Source organism: Pholcus phalangioides, unplaced genomic scaffold, assembly GCF_987345545.1.
Source record: "Pholcus phalangioides strain wild (caught in Gottingen) unplaced genomic scaffold, Ppha-v1.0 ptg000005l_1, whole genome shotgun sequence".
Classification (NCBI taxonomy): domain Eukaryota; kingdom Metazoa; phylum Arthropoda; class Arachnida; order Araneae; family Pholcidae; genus Pholcus; species Pholcus phalangioides.
The window spans coordinates 9170539-9183811 of record NW_028301598.1 but is presented as its reverse complement, the minus strand read 5'-3'; positions in this window follow the sequence as shown (position 1 = coordinate 9183811).

Sequence of the window (13273 nt, the reverse complement as noted above, 5' to 3'; positions counted from 1 at the left end):
GCCTATATAAATGAATTTTCAAAATTATATTGCTTCTATAGTAAATTTAATTACGTGCTGCATAAGCTTATTTTGTTCGAGACAATCTCAATAATTCCCGTTATGCATACGTACAACTGTTATATAAACCAATTTCAAGACTTCGCCTATAACATACACGTTGGTTACAACATACACTTCTCGAATCACCAAGAGGCATGCTTTAAATGAACTCTACTGTATTTTAAAAAATACGATGAACTGGGAATTTGACTTGACGATAGACTAGAAAACAGTTTGAAAAGGACGAGAAAAATCAGAAAATCAGTTTGAAAAGGACGAAATATCAGAAAACAGTAGAAGAAACCAGAAAGCACCGAAAATTAGTCTGAAATAGACAAAAACTAGGAATCCGACTGAAAACAAAAGCCGTGAAGTTGAAAGAAATAATCTAAAAAGAACGAAAAATCATTTTAGTTCACAAAAGATACGATAATGGAAATTTTTCTGAAAAAGGTGTGATACTGAAAAAGTGTTTAGAAAAGACACGAGACGAAAAAGAGTTCAAAATATTAACAGAAGAAAGATGCGACATTTTAGTACAACTGAGAGAAAAGAAAACTAATCAGGAAAGAAAAGTACACGCGATACCTTAAAACAGTTAAAAAAAAACCGCGACACTTTAAATTAGTTTAAAAAAAATATGCGACACTTTCAAACGGTCGAAAAATATGCGAAACATTTTAACAGCCGTAAAAATGCGTGACACTTTCAAACAGTTGAAAAAATATGCGAACCTTTCACACAATCAAAATTGCGCGACACTTTAAACTGCCAAAAAATATGCGACACATTTGAACTGTCGAAAAAATGCGCGGCACTTAACAGTTTGAGAAGACACGAGACAAAAAAAAGCACCCTGAAAAGATGCGAAAAGTACGTTAGACTAAAAAATATCTGAAAGGGACGCGACACTAAAGATTTTTTGAAGACGTGAGACAATTGAAAACAGACTGCAAAATATATGGTGATAATAGCTGAAACATGACGCGAGACCTTCAAAACGTTTGAGAGGAAGGGAAAACGGAAAATTGTCTTTTAATTAAGAGTTCACGAAAAAGATCTAAAGGAACGCGAGACTGAGAATGCTGTGAAAAGGACGCGAGACTGGGAATGCTCTGAAATGGACGCGAGACTGAGAATGCTGTGAAAAGGACGCGAGACTAAAGTGGTCTAAAAAAAGTGGCGAAACTAAAAAAGAGACCGGAAGCACGCGAGACCATAAAAATCTGAAAAGGACACGGAATTAAGAACGTCTGAATAAGACGCGAGGTTTTATCAAAACGTGTCTGAAGACATAAGACAATTCAAAACAGACTATATGGTAGATGAAACATTTAATAAGGATAGAAAAAACACATGACATGGGGGACCTTGAAACAGTGTGAGAAGGAAAATCATCTTGAACAGGTGAAACTTTAAAAAGTTAAATATTACACTTAAAAATTTGAATTTTTTTTCTGTTGGCCTCGGAAGATATCGGATAACAATTTCCCAATTGGAAATTAGAGGGCAGGGGGGGGGGGCAGTATAAAAATTCAGATTCTTTTATTTTGCTACACGATGTATTCTCACTCTCAAAACTGGTACAAGGTGATATTTGAAAGCCTTTCGAGCATTTTTTAAATTAAAATCATACGTCTACGACAGGCCCGTTATTTAGGGGGGGGGGCCGGCTTTTGAAAATACACGAAAAATGGTATATATATATACAAATATATACATACATTGAGTACATGTACTTTGCCCCCCCCCAGGAAAATAATTGCCCCCCCCCCCCGCCGGGAAAAGTTGAAATGACGGCCCTGCTCTACGACGGACTGACGAGTGATGAGATCAATGCCGCATTAGTACTTACAGGACACCCTGTATAAAAATTTTAAAAAAAAATGAAACCAGAAAGTAGAAAGACACATACTGATATGGAAAGTAAATGCTCTCCACGGATAAATAATTAACGTAACAAAAACAGGTTGATGCTTAGGAAATAAACTAGTCTCTGGCAAACAAAAATCGGTTCAAATGTTAAAATAAAATTCTCTAAAAAATATCGATACCAAAGAAATTAGTTTTCCACAAAAAGGACACGAGAATAAACAAGCATATCGTGTACCAGAACTGAAAGAATGCGAATAAGGATCGCGTATTCATAAATGCAGTTTAAAGGGTCATTTTTCTCTTTGTTTCGACATAAATAAGAACTAGATCCACAGGAAATTCGAAACACAATCTGGATCCTAGTAAATACGTATATATTGCAATTCTCAATTTACAATCGACTCGAAATTAAATGTAAGTAATTTACATGAATTTATATTTACATTAAATATAAATTGAAATATTTCCAATCAGTCTCTCAAATACAGATAGGATTTCATTTGTCGACTGAAATTTCTTGTATACAATGTGAGGTTAAACTCTTCAGACCGATAGAATTTATTATCTAATTGTTGTTGTTTTTCTTGTGGGATTATTTATGTTGGTGATTGTATGATTCCCATGTTTGATGGTTTTGTTCCGATTCGTTACTTTCGAGATTGGATTTTGTCTTTCGATGACCTTATTCGATTTCCTGCGGTTTATCGGTCATTTTACGTTCGTGGTGCCTTGCTGACCATTCTGTCTTTGGTTTCGTGGTTTGATATTCTAAACCGATTCAATTATTTTATATGTTTCTTTGTATTAGACGAAAATTTAACAACCCTGTAAGATTTTAATTCGGGATGTCATCGACTTTTTTTTCCAGGAATTCTATTTCCAGTCTTCGCTTATTAGCTCATTCTGTTTGTTTTGGAATATTTCAGTCCATTTATTCTCATTTTTAATGATACCACCTGGCCAGAGGCGTAGGAAAGAGAAGGTGGGGCACAAGGGGACTGTCCCCCCCCCCCACCTCCTGAGCCAACCATAAATTTGGGGGGGAAAAATTAAAATATTGAAAGAAAATACCCTTTATATTAACCAATTTCTGCTAATTGAAATGATTTTTTTTTGAAGGGTGGTAACTCGAAGTATCTTGGGAAGTAAATGTTTGTTCTCCCCCACCCCAAACTTTTTGCGCTACCTCCATAGGTGGATTCTGCGTATGCCCCGCACCTGGCCTATTGAACTCCCGAAATATTTTCATCCTTTATATTCATTCTTTACGACATCATCTGGCCAACTGAATGCCCGATATATTTTGGTTCTCTATTTTCATTCTTTCCGAGACCACGTGGCCCATTCGATGTCTCGAAACATTTTGGTCCTTTAGTTTCGTTCTTGAACCAATTCGACATCCGAAGTATTTTCGTCCTCTACTCTCATTCTTAAGATAGCCCATTCAGCGCATGGAAATATTTTGGTCATCTATATTCATCCTTTCCGAGACTAGCTAACCCATTTGACGTTTCGAAATACTTTGATTCCCTATTTCCATAATCCGTGTCGACCTGGTGCATTCGACGTCTGAAATATATATTTTGATCCTCTATTTTCACTCTTCACGAGGTTACCCGACTCCTCCAACACCTCTGAAACATTTTTTTTTTTGCTCTATTTTTATCCATTCAAAGGTTGCCTGACTCATTCAACATCTGAAATGTTTTGATTCTTTATTTTCAGCAATGATGAGACCTCCTGGTTCATTCCAGGCCTGAAATATTTTCGTTCTTTCCGAGACCGCCCGAGATATTTTACTTTCAGATCACTTTTTTCGAGATACTCTGACTCAATTTTCTCATTCTCTCTGACACCAACTGGCTCATTAGACGTATGAAATATTTTTGGTCCCTTATTTTCACCCATTCCGAAACAACTTGGTTCATTCGACTTCTGAAATATTTTTGAATCAATTTTTTCAAGCCTTACAATTCTCCAGATTCAGACCGTTTGGCATCACTGTCGTCGACTATATTACAGAATAAACCTACGACAACTCTCACACGCATCGTTGAAGCTGCACAACTACATACGAGTATGTAATTAATAAAAAAACTCACATATTTTGCGTTAAATGTACCAGTATCTCTTTGGACCCAGATACCATAGAGTGCAGACACACGGCCAATTTAACTTTCGGGACAATAAAAATGTATTAGCAGTGTATGTGTATTACCTGTATTTTCACATTCATAGAAATATATTCTCTTCAACATTTCCCCGTTTTCAAGAAAGAAAGAGAATGTTTTTGTTCCAAAAAGAAATTTATTTCCCTCCATTCATTGACCAAAAGATAAAGTGGAAATGATACACTTTTTGTGTTTTTAAGACACTCGCAGTCATTAGGAAACGAAAATGAATGAAGTTAAGATGAAAGAGATAGAAAGATAATAACACTAATAAATGTGAGAGACTTTTTCTGTAATACTTCTGTATTACATTTTCCGGGTTGGAAGTCTTTTATCCCTTGAGAGGCATTTCCACGTGAAAGCTGAAATCAGGGACATAATGGGGATCGACCCATCTGAGGTATCCAATATTTTGACCATTATTTTCACTTCCCCGTTGGCCCAACTACTATGCGTTCAACTCAGCTTACTAGTGATGACCGGACGGAAGAGCTTTTCTGTTGATTAGCAATTAAAAATTATTTAACAATATAATCAGTGAAAACGATGCACCATAGTATTTCATCGTCCAGGACGTATCGACTAAAACAGGGGTGGCCAATGTGCGGCACGCCGTGGCATCAGGAGTGGCACGCGAACGATTTTCTAAAAGTTGAAGAAATTCTATATATATATATATTCCATTTTTCCATAAAAGAAATTCTCTTCAACAACATCCGTATTAAACAATCCTTTACTAATGAATGATGGTCTTGTAGGCTGCCATACCTATATTCAGTATGGTAGGCACTCTTAAAAATGATAATTATAGGATCACTTTCTCGAAATAGATGACTAAATATTTTGGATGTCGAATGGGTCAGATGATCTTGGGATGGATGAAAATAAAAGATCAAAATATTTCAAACACACACTTCCAATATGGGCCAAGTGATCGCCAGAAGAATGAAAAAGAATGTGCCAAAGTGCTCCAAAACATTGACGTTGCCAGTGAAGACTGTACATGGTACGCTTAGTAAAAGTGCAATGGTGGCCTAAATTGAAATCCTCTATACTTCGGACTGACAGCTAACTTATCAGCATTGGCTTTAGTCGCCAAAGTATCTCATCTCCCCTCCCATGGATGTTTCGAATGACATGATATTTTATATAGCCGATCAAAAGATTCCGGAGAATGCCACTACTAGTAGTCTCCTAAAACATGTACGGTGGGATTTTTTTTTCAATGGCTTCTTACTTATCACCATTACTCTCATCACACTTACTGATCACCATTTACTCTGTAGATTGCGTAGCTGGACTCGTTCACGAAGGTGCTAATCTCAGCAACAGTAACGATATACAGTGAAGCTATTTTGACATTTTCAATATATATATAAAGGGAGGTTCGCCCGCCCACTGCATACTTCTTTTAACATTACTCTCCGAACCCAATGAACATGGAAATCATGCGACGAATGTATCACGAACCTCTTGATCGATTAAATCGATTAAACTCTCGATAGAAACGATAAAATCGGAAGTACCGAATATTTCTCAGACTCGATGAACATCAATAGACCGGCCAGGAAACGACCTTATGGAACATTTATAACGTGAATATATTCAAACTTTCTTGACCCAACCTAGTTCGAGGAGGATTATACACGGCCGCTCCATAAGGCAAAATACATGAAAAATTAACCTCCCGCACATGAGTGCGACAATTCAATTGTTTGTTCGTGTCTTTTATATATTATTATTGTTATTATTGTTATTACCGACTCATTTCTGTCTCTTCTATGTACACACACGTACAATAACCTTTGAAAGAAAAAAAAAATTGAATGCAATGGGGTCATTGAATACCGTTTATATACGAATGCCTTTCTCTCTGTCTTATTTACTACGACGATTACTTTGCACTATTTTTTTCCGTTACCATGCGTATAAATACGTACGGATCGTAATTTTTCTTCTTACCACTGACATAATAAACTGTTTTTTTCTCTGTTCTTCTTTTTTATGTATGCACAGGTTCGTGAAGGAGGTTCGCTTATAGTCCGTGCTACAATAACCTTTTTTTTGTTTATATATTCCCTTGATATTCTTTGGTATAAGGTCTGATAAGTGAGTGATACCGTGAAGCATTACATTTTTTTTTCATGGACGAATTACTAGGGCGTGGCTATGTGTATGTATGGTATGGTATTTATCTGCGTTTTGTGATGTAAAACGAACGGACAGGTATCATTTGTGTGTGAGAGAGAAAGAAAGAAAGAGAGTCTCAATCTGTGTGTTATACGAGATCTATAACCGATTGGCATTGCTCGGTAACATTAAATCGACCAAAAAGTTTTTTGGTAGGCGTATTTTTCTGCTGCAGAATGTGTCTTTCCATGATAACTAATTAGAAAAAACATTTTTTGGCAACATAGATGAGTTTTATAGTTCAGACGTCGAATTTGACGAGATGTTCTCGGGAAGAATGGGAAATACAAGAATATTTAAGATGTCGAATGCACCATGTAGTCTCAAGAGAAATGGAAATAGAGGACAAAAATATTTCAGCTGTCGAATGTGCCTGGTGGTCTCGGAAAGAACTGAAATAGAGGAAAAAATATTTCAGTCCTTGGATGGACCAGGTGGTCTTGGGATGAATGGAAATAGACGATAAAAACATTTCGGCAGTTGAATGGACCACATGGTCTCGGGAAGAATGGAAATAGAGGACAAAAACATTCAGTTGTTGGATGGACCAGGTAGTCTCTGGAAGACTGGTAATAGAGTACAAAACATTTCGGCCGTTGGATGGACCACATAGTCTCTGGAAGACTGGAAATAGAGGACAAAGAATTTCAGGTATCGAAGAAACGGAAAATTTCAAATTGATTGAAATTGTCAATTGAAAAAAATATATATATATTTGTAAAATTTACGTTTTTTTAAAAAATCATGCAAAAGATAGGCCAGGTTGTGACATTTGTATAAAAGCTTTCGCGGTACCAATAGTTGAAATTCTTAATTTTTGCTACTTTTTTACGTGGCAAAAGAAATGCGACGATAGTCAGAAAAAATGTACAAAAAATCAAGAATTTCAACAATCATTGATGAATCGATGAATTTTTCTTAAAACGTCAGGGCGTGAATTCCTTCCAGTGAAAAAAAAATACCATGTGCGAAGTTTATCAATAGAATCTTTTCGCATTCGATGGCTTCATATAAAAATTTGAATTTTTACATAACAAGTTACTAATAATATCATCTTCAATACCTCAAATCTTCAGAGCTGCAGCTATCTCATCCACCATACCAACTTCAAACTGTAATTTTGGGACGCAGTGTATATGTGTGAAAAGATATAATTAAATTCCCGCTTCATTTCTCAGTTTAAACCTTCAGCAGGAAGAATGACCAGAAAGAATTATGTCAGACTAACGAAAAGATATATTTTAACGCATTCGAATGACGTTTGCTCTACATTTCACGATCGGGGGGCCCGAGGCAACGTTTCAAACTAGCCTCGGAGGCCCCGTTTTAAACATTCCAAACAAAAATATGACTGAAAAATCGTTAAAGTCCTTCTCTCTAACACAGAGATTTATTTATTCACATCCAAAAATGGCCTAAATGAGCAAGCACTTAACGTGGTTGCCTAAATGGTTACGGGTATAACAAAAACGGTGCTTGGGGGGGGGAATGCAAAAAATCGATTGGGTCAAGTGGTTTCGGGGAGAATGAAAAATTGCCAAAATATTCCAAAAGAGGAATAGGGTAAGTGGTCATTAAGAAAAGTTAAAATTTTGCGCCTAAACATACCAAATATCAAATGGATCAAGTAGTCATCGGAAGGAGAACGGAAACTTACCAAACAATTGAGGGCGTTGGTAGAAACGAAATATCGCGACAAAATATCTCAAATGACCAATACCGGGCCATACCCAGGATTGACATTTAGATGGGGGGGGGGGGTGCCCACAAAAGTTTTGTATAGTGGGGCACAAGAAATTTCTTCCATAGAAATTTTGAGTTACCATCTTCAAGGAGCATTTAAATAAACAGAAATTCACTAAAATAACACAGAAATTCTAGGCAATAATATTTGGAAATAATTTCAATTTTTGATCGTCTTCGGGGGGGGGGGGTGAGCCCTCTGTGTCTCCCTTGCTGTGTATGCTTCTGCTAGGAATCAAGGTCATACTTGTTATGGGAACAAAAATGAAATTTAGCCATACCCTTCACAATGTAGCTGCTCACCCCTTCCCTAGTTAACTTTACCTGTAACTTCTTCAATGCCTGTCAGTTTTTAGAGAAACCCCGGGCAAACTCTATTGATTTTAAAACATTTTTACATTTTTTTGAATATGCGGGCGGATAGAACCAATAGAGGGCCACAGTTTTCATCACTGGACTAGTTGGTGATGGGAAGAATGGAAATATTGAGTCTAAATATATCACAAATGTCTAAGGGGGCCGTTCAAGTATTACGTCATCATCAATGGGGGGGGGGTTGGGAGGGGGTTTCCGATTTACTGACTTTTGATGACAAGAGGGAGGGGGAGGGTTGGATAATGCTTACGTCGTCAACCACCCTGTATGAAAATATGAGTTAGGATTTATAGGGGCAGAGCTGATGACGAAATTTTGCTGACAAAGGGGGGGGGGATGGGGTCAAAAATGGCTAAAAATTTGCTTACGTAATACTTGAACGGCTGCTAATGCGCCAAGTCGCAGTGACAATGAAATATAAACCAACATAACTTCAAATACCGAGTCGGCCTACCCGTCCCTAGATGTCATATACAATCGAATCCCGTTTTAACGAATACCGTTATAGCGAAATCGTGTTTTAACGAACACTTTTTGAATCCCCTAGATAATTTTACATAGGAATAATGTAAAAACCTGGAATTCCTTTATAACGAAGTGATTTCTCCGGTCTCTTGGAGTTCGTTATAACGCGATTCGACTGTAATACGGTATTTTACACATTTATGCTAATGTGCCGTGGATATTTCACTCGTTCTTCTGTATAATATTTTAGGCAGAGGCGCATTTATTGTTTTGACGCCCTTCTCCAGTTCTAGACTAATTTTCTTGACACACTCTTTCTTCGAATTCAAAAACTGTGCTTAGCCTCCCCCCACCCTCTTCCGAGTACACCCGTGTCTCTTAGCCACGTTTTTGGTAACTCCCATTCTCACACACTCTCTGAGTCACTTTTTGAGTCATTCACATGTTTCCACACAGTTTCGGTCACTCATATGTTTGCACACTGTTTTCGTCACTCACGTGCTTGCACACTGATTTGATAACTCACATACTTGCACACTGATTTGATAACTCACATACTTGCACACTGATTTGATAACTCACATACTTGCACACTGATTTGATAACTCACATACTTGCACACTGATTTGATCACTCACATACTTGCACACACTCTAAGTCATTCTTTTGGTTGCTCTCTGACATGGTTCCTTGTTTTTTGGGACACTCTTTTGATCATTTACACGTTTATACATGCTCTAGGACCTAAAGCGCATGCAAGCATGTGAATGGCCGAAAGAATGATATGCATTCTAGGTCACTATTTTGGTCATTCAAATGCTTTCACACGCTCGAGGTCACTCATCGATCTGGTCCTTCACTCTTTAGTTAATTTTTTATTTGTTGATCATTCAACATACTTATTCACGCTCTAAGTTACTCTTTAGCTCAATCGCGTGTTTGCGAATTCTCTAGATCATTTTTATGGTCACTCACTGACCTAAGCTGTATGCGTAGAGTCGGATTTATTAAGGGTTATACAAAAATTTTGTCACCCTTTCTCCCATTGTACTAATTTTCTTGCGCCACTCATTTCTCCAATTTGCCGCCCTGGGTCATAGCCACTCCGTAAACACGCCACTGATTTCAGGCCGAAATTCATTTGTAACAACGAATAAACAAAATTCCGAAGATATCTTTCCGAAAAGGCTCAAAGGGGTCACGTGAAGTATTTAGCTCGTCTCGTCGTGTTTGTGACCCCGTCTCTCTCTCTCTCTCTTCGCGAGTGAGTGAGTGAGTGAGCGAGTGAGTCACACGGCAGAAATGTGATTGATCATTCGTTCCACTGACCTCGGTTTAGTAGCTACTCTAGTCCCTTTAAATAACATCAATGTACTTTTCTTTCTTTTTTCGATCGAACTGGTCTTCTTTTCCTCTCGAGGGTCATCCACGACTGACTCGATGATTTCCATTCCACAATCATATTTAATGTGTACTCGAACGGACGGAGATTTTTAGGTTAGATTCTAGCCACACATCATCTTCTTTTTCGATACGTGACATCTATAATCGATCATTGGGGTTCATACATAATATGTCTGAAAAAGAGACATATGAATAAGGTGAACTAATACACAGGGTTAAAAGTAATTGATCCTATCGAAACGTGGTATTTTCCCAGGGAAGTTACACTGTATTTGACTGTTTCAGTGTAAAAAATGCGGGTCTATAAATCAGGGCTTCACAACCAAGGGTCTACGGACCCGTTGGGGGTCGTTGGAGAGATTTTAGATGGTCTGTGAGCTTCGATGAGGAAACAATAACTCATACTATATACTCATTTTTTTTTTTGTAAAAGGCTCTGTGGGCTCCCTATCACTGTTGCAGGAAGTCCATGGACTTCACGTTATTAGCATAAAGGGTCTGTGGAACTCAAAAGTTTAAAATTTCCCTGGTCTAAATTCTAGCTACAGAGGGGGGTTACGTCTAACCAGTCTTTGAGGTGTACTTTATTCGAGGCAAATGTTAGACATCACAGTCCTATTGTTTGATTTATATACAAATACAAAGGCCACAACAGGCAATCTACGAAGTGGCTGAAAAAGGGTCTGTGTTTTCTTTTTTAATTGTCCTGTATAATGACATGTCCCTGTATAAATGACATCCGCATATGTTTTGGACGTAATCCTCTTCTTATTTTCCCAGCCATTATGTTAAGCAATTTGCTTGTTGTGGTTTTTGAATTTGTATTTGTAATAGATTGAATTTATTCCCGCTGCTTCAAAGAATTGGATGCCCAGAAAAATTATTGAACCTAATTCGCGACCTACATACAAGACAAAAGGCAATTATAACATTAGAACCTCGTTGGGCATTTTTCCTGTTGTGGCGTTGTATTTGTATAAGAAGGCGACATCAAACCAGCTTGCCTCTGTCGCGGCGTCCGACAAGGATGCCCACTATCACCTATTCAATGCCTTTTCAGAGGTTTTTTTTTTTGATGAATACAGTGCCGGTATCCGAATAGGGGGCCCGGATAGTGAAAGCGATAAAGTTTGCGGATGACCTGGCTCTATTGGCAAGATGCCCGGCAACATTGGCGAGGATTAACCGCAAGGTTCGAGAAGTACGGGATGAAAATAAGCAAAACGAAAACAATATCAATGGGCAAGAAACCTCATCGCTTCACAACAAAAATCAAACAACTACAACACAAATAACATCGTTTAAGTACTTGGGGAGGGGGGGGGGGCGCTTGATCACGGAAGATGGCTACTGCAGCAATGACATAAGATCTAGAATCGCCCTTGCTAAACAAGGATTGTAAACGAACACAAACTTGCCGATTAATTTACGAAAACGTCTGATTAAGGTATATGCGTGGTCCACCGCACTATATGGATCGTAGTCCTGGACCATAAACAAGAGAGACGCGAAACGATTGGAAGCGCTGGAGGCGCATGGTGCGCATAAGCTGGACTATGAATAGGTCGAATTCGCAAATACAGTATTAACACAGGTTGGAGAGAGAGAGTCACCAAATCCTGGAAAGGATTAAAGACAGACGCCTACACTGGTTGGGACGTGTTCTCCGTCACGGCGGATTGCTGCGAGACGTGATGGAGGGCAGGATTGAAGGGGAAAAGGCCCAGGATCTCCTGGATCTCAACGCATTTCCCGGCTTTGTTCTTTAATTGGTTATAGCTGGTTCATTCTGCGTCATTTATTAAAGAACAAAGCCCAAGACAGAGATGAGTGTCGGCTGCTGAACATGGGGGGCGAACCGGTCTTAAGACTGACATGCCATTGATGATGATGATGATGATGATGATGATGATTTGTAACAGCCACCATGAATTCAAATATCATTAAAGTGTCATCTAATGCCAACATGACACCAAATATCAACTACATGTGATCATTATTAAGTTCACCGCGCAGACACAACACACACACTTTGGTCCATCCCAATTTTTCTTGCAAAAGAAATGAGTTTTACCCGTAAAAAGTCTTCTCCTCAGTTTGGATGTTCTTCCCGGTACAGCCTTTCTTGATGACGCAGTACAGATAGCCAGAATATTTTGCAGTATCCAGCTAATTTTTCAACTCTAACCAATAGCTGCATTGATATCAAATAGATCTATGCAAAAGATACGATTAAATATTATGCAGTGGGGCGGTTGAAGTTGGTTTTCTGTGGTTCCCAGATTCAAGGCGCAAATGCGAGCCGATCTGTTCGTTAAAAAGTCTCGCCACAGAGAGCCACAGGCCTGCAACGATGCAATTAATCAATAATTACATAGTTAGGAAAATTTATGGCTGATGGCAGCACTACACACAGTAAGCATTACACAGAAAAAAAACTTCGTCAGGTTCACTACACGTACACGCAAATTCCGACATGTACCAATTCGTTACAAGTTCGTAAAGGAATGTGGACGAGGTGCGTGTGTGGTTTAGTAGTAGTGAAAAATTTACCGATAGATGGTAATTTTTAGCACGCGTAGAATAATATTTATTTTAACTCACATTCCACTACCATACGCATAGGCGAGTCATGCTCAATATCACTACTTCACCAAACACCAACTCTGGCCATATCGTTACATTGCAATGTACTGTCATTAATGAGATGGGCTGGAAATGAAGGTGTTATCTATGGGTGGTTGCCTCAAGCTCATTAGGGGAAATGTGTTATCATCTATAGCCTCCCTCGGGTCTGAACCAGCAGAACCGTGACAGCAACCTTCATGGTGGTAGACGAGCATCTTACCACCACGCCACTCGGGCATTACTGCTCAATATGCCTTCCATTGTAAATTTGTATCATTTGAATATGATCAATTTTTTGCTTAACGGCTAACCGTAAAACCCCTTTCATACATGTCGCGCGATACCATCCTTTAATTCTGCTGCATGTGATGTGATCGTTC